The sequence below is a fragment of the Impatiens glandulifera genome, unplaced genomic scaffold (assembly GCF_907164915.1).
Source record: "Impatiens glandulifera unplaced genomic scaffold, dImpGla2.1, whole genome shotgun sequence".
Classification (NCBI taxonomy): Eukaryota; Viridiplantae; Streptophyta; class Magnoliopsida; order Ericales; family Balsaminaceae; genus Impatiens; species Impatiens glandulifera.
Genome location: NW_025919318.1, coordinates 14,556 through 22,710, shown reverse-complemented (window position 1 = coordinate 22,710; position 8,155 = coordinate 14,556). Strand labels below are relative to the sequence as shown.

Genomic DNA, 8,155 nt, shown 5'->3' with positions numbered 1-8,155 from the left:
CCTTCTTTATTGTATGTCTTGAATAAAACTAATGCTCCTTATTATATAATATATTATATTATTAGTTTAAGTCCAATAGATCGCAAAAGGGAATTCGTTCAAACTCAAACGCTGTATGAGAATTTAGTTTTTGTTTTTGGAATAAGTAGCATATTTTATGCTCTCATGTTTTGTGTTAATAGATTTTATACTCTCGTTATAAAGAACTAGCATTGAACACTAGATCAATTAAACTTACAAAAAATATCTTTGAATTCATTATATACTCCTTAATTTCTTCATAAGTCTTTTGTTTCAATCTTGGAATGAACTTCACTTAGTCATATTCATCAAATCCAAACGTGTAACCTCCTAATAAACCAGGGCAAGTCATAGTCATGTGAACTCGCTTTCTGGAGGCCTTTCTCCCAACAACATCACTTAATTCAGCTTCATCCGAGCTTACGTCCTCAATCTACAACAATATATTGTTCAAAGTTTATATCAATATTAGCTACATGTTTCTGATCTTTGTTATGCACATTTCTTTCCATTCAAGTTCAGTAATAATAAATAATATAATTCTAAAACTGAGTAAGACATAAACTACATCAATAATATCAAAATACCTGTTATAATTTAGGCACTTCACAAAGACTAGTTGTTTCGGGCTTGTTGATTGCAGAAATATCTTCGGCAGTTTTAACTTGTTCATCAACATATATAATTAAGTGTGCTACCTACAACTTTTGTTGCATCAGTTTCATAATATTCAAAAATAGGAATAGATAATAAAACATTGAAACAAGGATGACGATATATTAAGTCTTTAAGAATTCATCGTCCTCATCTTCATCAACAACATTATCTTCATCCCCAGCTTGGTCACGATTAAGTCACCTAAAAATGATACATTTTAACAGATTGTGTGGGTTCATATTGCAGCATCGTTAGCAAATAGCACCTTTGAACCATACGTTAATATGTCATTTAAGTCTTCATGTAATTAAATAATATGAAGAATCCAATCATCCTTCAATTGCACAACCTCATATTCAAATTCATTCCTAAATGCACAACCTAAATGAAATTACATATATGAGTGTGTATAGTTTAATAAAAATACTTTATGATATATATATATATTTAAAGGTTGTAAAAATTTCATTATTCCATAAATTCCTAAAACCGCAAATTGGTGTTGAAAACCAACATCATTACAAGCTTTAAAATGAATTAAATGAACTCTAGTTAAAAAATGATAATGTTCAAAGTTTAAAATGATAATGTGGTGATATTTATTTATCACATTCCCTTACTACTATTGAATACGCAAATTTCATACCTGATTAATGTTATGTGATTTAATATTTCCAACAACAAGATGCTCTAAGACCATTTTTTTTTCCTTGTTATCTGTATCATCCCTTCTTCAATGATACCTCTTGGTACAAGTCTTAAAATCAGTACCTGTAAAGTAAAGATATTAATTGTATTTAAATAGAATTGTAGTATTAAAAATATAATAGCTCATAATACAGTATCCTAATCAAATCCCACTACATATAATTATCCTAAATCATATCGCATAATATATAATGAAAGTGAGCTCTCTACCTTATTTGTTTGTCCAAGACGACGAGCTCTAGCCATTGCTTGCGAATCAGCATGGGATTCCAATCACTGCTCCAAGATAGGAAATAGAAAAACTAAAACTTATAATAGAAGATAATTTATAAGTATACCCGGCGGATCATGCATTTACCTGTCATGTATGATAACAGAAAACAAAATCTGGAGGATTTCTTTTCATTAAACTGATCTATTTTTTTTGCCCCTCGACTCCTCCAATTTTGCCATCTATCCTTTCATATTGCCATTTCTAAGGGGCGAAAATAACATTTTACTACAAAAATAATACTAGACTGTGAGGATAGAAGCAATAAATAATATGTAACTTAAACCTACCATATGAATTAGGTATCTTCCAGAATCTCCAGCATGTGTTGAAATTTGAATAATTCAGAATTCTATGACCTTGTTTTTAAGTTTCAACATAAACTTGTCCAGTAATTGTAGCTTTTAGATAATTCTGACAATTGTTTACAGATTAAAATCAAACATAAGAAGCCATATTAGACTGAAATTTGTTGTTGCTGCTGTTGGGACTCCTCCTTTCTTTGGCACAACTGTTGCCTCTTCTGCAAACCATTCTTACTTAAGGGGAGGCCATCATGCTATGATACCGCCTTATGAAACACCAGTTATTTATCCAGCTCCACATCCTAGTACACCTCCGATCACAATCATGCAGAAAACACTTGCAGATGTGTAAAGGAGGTTGAAAGAAGGGCATTGGAATTTTTGGAGCTACTTTGGTTGGAAATAGTAGTAACGCTGGAGAGACAGGAAACACAATTTCTGATTCTGGAGATGACGTACGGAGTAAGAAAACGTGCTGAAATGGAAGTGTATATTCTTCGGATTCAAACGATAACAATCTCCAAAATTAAAGAAAATTACCATCACTAAAAAGAGAACTTTTCACCAAATGCTTGTAAAAAGAGCCAGTGCACAAAATTCATATAACCATTCAAATGCACTTTCTAGTGTTCCGCCTAATCTCAATATATGATTTGATTTTTAGAGTGAATCATTTGCTGGTATAAAAGTGAAAGTGACACTTAATCCACCAATTATAGCCTCACCAACCATTTCTCCAAGTCCAAGAGGAGAATGATGGCATTCGATTATTGTGTTCATGATTAATATGAATTGAAGAGACATAAGATAAAGAAATCTAACAGGAAGTCATCTAAGTGGTCAATGTTACACAACAAGTGGAATGTAAAGAACTACAAGCAAAAGTGGAAGCTATAACCAACGAAAATCAGATTATAAATGATGAGTTTGATAAATATTCTGAAAAATGTAAGAGGCTTGAATTAAAAAAAAACTCAATTAAAACATATTTGATTAAAGTACGTAGACCAAAACAAATATAAAAGCTAGAGATTTGTAATGGAATTAGTAATAATATTCAGCTTTATAGCGAAAAATAAAATAATTAAGCTTTTGTTCTTAAAAAATTTAGGATATGAGATTCTTCCATTTCTAATCATAACAGAAGTAGTTTAATATGTGATAGTACCTAAATTATTAGTCATTATCATCCTATTCTGAACGTGAATTATTTAATAAAACAAGCATGCTTAAATATAAGTTTCCTGACACCAAATGGATACGGTCTACGAAAATGAAAAAAAAAACAATGACACTGTTCCGAGCGACAACAAATTTTTAACAATAAACAATAAGTTGTCGTTTATAACAGTGTCATTGTTATTTTCAAATTTGTGAACCATATTTATGGAGTGTCGACAGGTTTACATCCAGACATGCCAATTTCATTCAAATGTTCACGATATGAAGATGTAAAAGACTAATAATTTAGTTAATGTCCAAAATTAAGCTACTTCTATTATAATCAGATAATGAAAGAATCTCATATCCTATACTTTGTAGAACAAAATCCTAATTGTTTTCTTTCTCGTTAAAAGACTCAACATTAATTCTAATATAAGTAAAAATCTCTAGATGTGATATTGTTTTAAGTCCACATACTTTAATCAAATCTGTCTTAATTAAGTTTTTTTAATTGAAGTTTCTCTTATTCTTTAGAAAGTCTTCCTAACTCATCATTCATAATCTAAATTTTGGTGGTTATAGTTTTCACTCTTGCTTGTAGTTCTTTACTTTTTCACCTATTTGCGTAGCATTGACCTTCTAGTCGACTTCCTGTTATATTGCTTTATCTTCTCTCTTCAATTCACGGTCAACTTGAACACAATGATTGGATGCTATTGTTCTTCTTCCTTGAATTGGAACAATAGCTAATAGTGATATAATGGTCCACTTTCACTGCTCCACCAACAACTTATTCACTCCAAAAGTTCATTCCTATGTTGATATTAGGCGGAACACAAGAAATTTCATTTGCATGATTATAGGCATTATGTGCACTAGCTTCTTTTATGAGCATCTCCTGAAAGATTCTGTTTTTAGTGGTGATAATTTCTTTTTCTTCTTAGAGATTTTTATCATTTAAATATGACGATTCTTCACTTCCACTTTCAGCACGCTCTATCGCTCCGTTATCTTCAAAATCAAAAGTTGTGTTTACTGTCTCTCCAACCTTAATATTATTTCCATTTAAAATGATTCTCGAAGTTTCATTGACTTTTATTGCAATTTAATCCTTACCTTCAGTTACAATCCTGTTTTCTATTTCTCCATCTCGGCAAGTGTCTAATGTATGGTTGGGATCTAAGTTGTACTAGGATATGGATAAATTCCCCAATGAGAATATGGAGTTGGATAAGGAACTAGTGTTTCATAAAACAGAATCATAACATGTTAGTCATCAAGTTGATAAGGATTAACAAGAACGGGAAATACCATATGCAATGAAGATAAGATAATCGTATTCACTTGATCAGGTATTGTCTCACCGGCAATTGACCAGAGCTCATCTCTGTGGAATCACTATCATCGGGGACTATAGGACGCATTTCAGAGTGTAGTATCTTTTCAATATCATTTAAAGGGCTTACCTGCAAGCATAATAGTGTAATTTAGCCAAAAAAACACAAACAATATATTATAATTCTGAGCAAATTGTTTCATTGTGGCATTTGACAAATAAGATTCATAGAGAGAACAATCTTACACATTCAAGACACCTCCGGTTTATAGGAAAATGACTTTTCAATTGAGTAAGTACAAGTCTCACTAGATAGACAAACAACTCACTGTATCATCTCTAATTATACTTTAAGAATCTGAATATCAGAGCGTTGCTTTCGGGCGCATGATATCATCCAAATAATGAATATTCTAGTCAGAAGTCTCTCCACCGGACTTGACATTTCCTGTAACATCAAAGAACGAAAAATACTAGCAAAACACAGCTATGAGCAGATGAATTACGATCCAAATTAAATATTTAATCTAACAACTAATATGAACAATGACGAACTTCGATTTAAGAGCAAATCAGACCTCTAAGTCGCCGCAGACATGACAAGCAGAAGAAAAGAGACAGAAGTGAGAATGAAAGACTGATTTCCGCTTCAACATGTACCAAGTGTTTTAGACCTTATTTCTTTTACTTTAATTTTTTTTATTACAAATAATATTAATTATTATTATTTGATATCTTCAAATTTGGTTTTGTTATTTTATTTTATTAATTTACTTATAGTATTTTTTGTTAAAACATTTACATTTTATAGGTTAATTGATAACATACAAAATTATTTGATTCTTTGTAATATAGATTATGTATTGTTTAGCAAAATTTTATAACAAATAATATTATCGAACAATAGTAGAAGTTAACGAATATATACGTTATGTATATCTATTTTAAAAAAAAATTAATTTAAATCTAACGACAATTTAAAATTACGAGGGAAACATTACAAACCAAAAAAATCCTTAATTATTGAATACAACCAATATGTCCGACTTTTACACTATTATTTTAATGTAACTAATTTTAGTCTACTAAATTATTCTAAAAATACAAACTATTATATTAATGATAATAAAAATAACAATTCTTAAAAATATAACATCCATCCTTTCTAATTGTGACAATATAATTTTATTATATTATTGTTATTTCAAGTAATTTTATTAACATTTTAAAAAATATTATGTATAAAATTAATATTTTATTATTTTTATATTATATTTTAAATTATTATAAAATATTTTATTATTTTAATAATATATTTTCAATTATTATAATTTAAATTTATATATAATTAATTTTTATATAGATATATAAGCATTACACTTTTAGAGTATAAATGTTTATAATTAAATTCTTAAAATATTTTTGAGATAATAAATAATAATATTTTATTATTATAAAATTAAATCTAAAATAATATATATTAAAATAAATTTAAATAAGTTTTAATAGTACGATGAATATTTATAGTAAGATGAATATTTAGTTGAATGTGCTAAATCATTAATGAGAATTTATGGAAATTTAGTGAAAAGATTTGGAAAATCTTATAAATATGTAGAAATATAATTTAAGATTTATTTTTAGTAAAGATATAATTCTCATAAAATTCATACTATAAACGCAAATTGAATTATACAATTTTTTTTTATTATTTCGAATTTATAAATAGTTCAAAATTTTAAAAATATATTTTTTTAAAGATAATTCATAAAGTTATATTTCAGCATATTTATATAAGATTATCAAATAACTTTTTTTATTCATTTTTTATAATTTATCTTCAAGACAAATTCTAAAACATATTTATTATTTATAACGGCCAAAAATCCTTGTCTCCAAAAAAAAATTGAGATTCAAAAATTTTTAACATGGTTTGCTTATGAATATTTGTAAATAAAAGGTCAATTTAAAAGATTATCTATTGGATAAAAAGTTGTCAATTTATTTTTAGTTTAAAATCAATAAAGAAAAATACGTACATATGCAAACGTATTTTTAAACAGAGTTTTGTTTTATTCGTAGTTTAATGATACTTGGGAAAGGGCTTTTGCGCTTTATCCTTCATTATTTTTTTTAAAACAGTCTTTACTTTATAAAATCATGGGTTTTTGAAAATTAGTTGTATAACGTTTTATTTTAAATTATTATTCTTCATGCACATATTTTTTGTGTATTTAAAATTGTAATAACAATATTTAAATGTTGTTACTCTTAGATGATGACGTTGACTAAGGAGGGATGTACCTAAAGAACATCAGTTTAAAAATATATTATGGTTCAAAAATAAATCCCAAACGAGCCCATATCAAAATATTTGTTGTGAAAATTTTCAAAAAATATTTAGAAACCATTTTTTATTTTTAGGGATTTTTAAAAAATGATTTATAATCCCAAAATTACAAAAAAAAAATGGAAATTAATAATTAAATACAAATAGACCATGTCCTCGGTCCTAAGTGCGATTTTACCCGTCAAGGCTAAAATCCCTCAATCTTGTGTCTGAATCCCCTTGGTCGAGATTCAGGATTCTCGGTCGAGGTGCTAATATCTCTCGGTTGAGGTGCTAACATCCTCGGTCGGGATGCTGATGTCCCTTGGTCGGGGTATTGAAGTCCTCGGTCGAAGTGCTGAATCCCTCGGTCGAGATTCCGGAAATCTCGATCGGTGCAAAAATTCTCGGTCTTGAGTTAATCATGGGCTAATTTCGTTGGTCATAAGTGTAGAGAACACACCGTCCTTGGTTTGCCAAGGACTAACCTTTTTCTCGGTCTTAGGTGTTGATGTCCCTCAGTCCTAAATTAGCCATTTCCTAACTTTTTTCGGTCATGGACGTGAAAACACACAGTCCTGGCTAGACCCATGCTAAATTTCCTGGTCCTCACGAATATCAAAACTATAGGTATTGAAGTTTTGTTTGATGCTCAGATCCTTTGATCCATGGGCATGGGAAGCTGCACAAAGCTCCATGGATCATTTTGAACATCGTCCCAAAGTGTCATTCAACTAGTGATGTCCCATTAAATCAAAACAATTTTGTCATTAAAAACAGGTTTTTGATTTTTAGGCTTTGATGAAGCGTAAGAGACTTGTCAATAGCTTTCTTATGCTTCATATGATTAATTGGAACCAAAATATGTACAATAGATGTTCGTTTGACCAATTCAAGAAATGAAAATTTTATTTTTATAAAAAATATTAATTTTTTATCAAACATGATCGGGATGGATCAAAACGGGTCTAAATAGGTTCCCAACATAATTAGAAACATGTTGGGAAGTTTTCTAGGTTGCTATTTTGAGTAATAACTCAAGAATAGAAAACCCATTTTTGAAATTTTCCAAATTCAAATTTGAGTTTTTTATCTAGATTGATTTATAGGGTTTGACTTTGACATAAAGTTTAGAATTAATCTTAGGATCGTTTTCCAATCAAGAAATCCAACAATCAGACAATATATAAAACTGTGAAAACTGAAATATGAAATTTTCAATTTCAAACTGGAAGATTGAATTGAAAGATGATTGAAAGCTTACTAATAGTTGAAGAACACTCTTTATCTCTTAGGGAAGCTTTGTGAACGCATAAATCCGAGTTTTGAGGCTTTACACAAATATTTCATAAATTTAGAAGCTT

General features: G+C 29.0%; 1 long non-coding RNA gene across 1 annotated transcript; it reads right to left on the bottom strand.

Moving 5' to 3' along the window:
* Positions 1–678: 678 nt before the first annotated feature.
* LOC124917789 lies at positions 679–1,899 on the bottom strand. The gene is made up of 3 exons (XR_007097243.1): positions 1,597–1,899; positions 1,325–1,449; positions 679–879 (listed from the first exon to the last, which is right to left on the bottom strand). It is a non-coding gene; the product is annotated as an uncharacterized LOC124917789 (long non-coding RNA).
* Positions 1,900–8,155: the final 6,256 nt, after the last annotated feature.